Source organism: Ambystoma mexicanum (genome assembly GCF_040938575.1).
Source record: "Ambystoma mexicanum isolate Mex_15411 chromosome 12 unlocalized genomic scaffold, UKY_AmexF1_1 Mex_chr12_unloc.2, whole genome shotgun sequence".
In the NCBI taxonomy this organism is placed as follows: Eukaryota; Metazoa; Chordata; class Amphibia; order Caudata; family Ambystomatidae; genus Ambystoma; species Ambystoma mexicanum.
In genome coordinates this window covers 9,419,947-9,421,468 of record NW_027182323.1, presented here as the reverse complement: position 1 = coordinate 9,421,468, position 1,522 = coordinate 9,419,947, and the positions used below count along the sequence as shown (strand labels likewise).

At 44.0% G+C, this 1,522-nt stretch overlaps 1 non-coding gene across 1 annotated transcript; it reads left to right on the top strand.

Annotated features, from left to right (window-relative positions):
• The first annotated feature begins 1,068 nt into the window (after positions 1 to 1,068).
• TRNAD-GUC (transfer RNA aspartic acid (anticodon GUC)) lies at positions 1,069 to 1,140 on the top strand. The gene has a single exon. It is a non-coding gene; the product is annotated as a tRNA-Asp (tRNA).
• The last annotated feature ends 382 nt before the right edge of the window (positions 1,141 to 1,522 follow it).

The following is a 1,522-nucleotide window of genomic DNA, read 5'->3' as shown; positions in this document are numbered from 1 at the left end:
GGTGTGGTCAAATGACATCACTTCCTGTGATGTCATCAGGGGGTCAAGGATCATTTGATGTCACTTCTGCTACCCCTGGCATTTTGGTGAAATGACTTACATGAACTCTCCTACTTTGGTCTGCGATCTTCGATGACAGGGGATACCAAATATGACATAACACCTGCCCTGCTCTCAGGCGCTTTGGGCAGTTGCCATGTATGCATGTGTGATACCTCGAGTCAATCCTCATGGTTCCCTTTGAATGCTGGGACTTGTAGTTTTGTTTTGAATTAGTATGGGCCTACGTCCCAGCATGCAATGAGAAAAAAAACTGGGAAATTTGGCAGCTATGCATAGGCCACCAAAGTTGCCCCTTATGTTCAGCAGCAAGAGGTTGTAGGAGACAGGAACATTTAACTGAGGTTTTGTGGGTGAGATCCTATTACATAGGCTTCTGCCTCAGAAGTAAGTACTGCCAGGAGGAGGAAGAAGGAAGTGTTGGTGATTTCCTCATAACAAACAAACCACAATGAGACTGGGTTCTGTGAACCATTAAGTATCTTGTGGAAGCTTTTCCCCTGTTCATTTGGTGATCATATGTAACAAAAGTTCCGTCCCGCCCCTTTTCTATTCCAACGATTCTGCAGCACGGCTCAGCTGCCGCCTCTAAAGACATAAAAAGCAGACAATCTAAGTTGAACGGCCAGCACACACTGAACATACTCGTCGTAGATATTGCAACAGGAACTTGTGTGCGTGTAGATATTGCAACAGGAACTTGTGTGCGTGAGCCTTCTGTAATTTAAAATATTTGCCAATGGAGATGGGCCCCTTGTACGAGCACTTGAAGGGACCTCGTCCAGCCACAGCCTCATCTGTCCCATGCCTCACTCGTTTGTGATCGTTCGTACAACCGCCTTGAGTATTGGCATGCTGCTTGAGAAAAACATGATCAGATCAGATCCACGTTTTCCTCTGATGTGCATGTGCGCTGTGCAACCTCACCCTAAGGAATCATTAGCACGACCAATGAGTGCATGAATTTCTGACAGCACACTAGTCTGAAATAGATGCGGCAAGCATGAATCCTCGTTAGTATAGTGGTCAGTATCCCCGCCTGTCACGCGGGAGACCGGGGTTCAATTCCCCGACGGGGAGGATAAGACTTTTTTTGTTGTGGCATTAAAAAACATGTTTTTTTTCTCATAAAAAGGAAATGTTGTTTTTATACTCAGGCATTTGAAACGATTTGTAATAAAAAAAAACAAAGATTGACCGTGCCGGCAGGGAACAACATGTATTTAGAAACGTTTGTCTGTTATTAACAACTGGGAATGTTTCTTTTATATTAATATATACAAAAATGTAACAATACTGTTGGTTTTTTTCACAGGAGACTATTTGCTGTTCATCACTAGTTGGGAAGAGGAAGTCTATGGCAAGTGATTGCAGTTAATGTCATTGTGTGACACCAAAAGAAAATAGCACTGAAGAGGGGCACTGTTGTGTGACAGCCAAAACGGTGGCCTTCGCGTCAGAT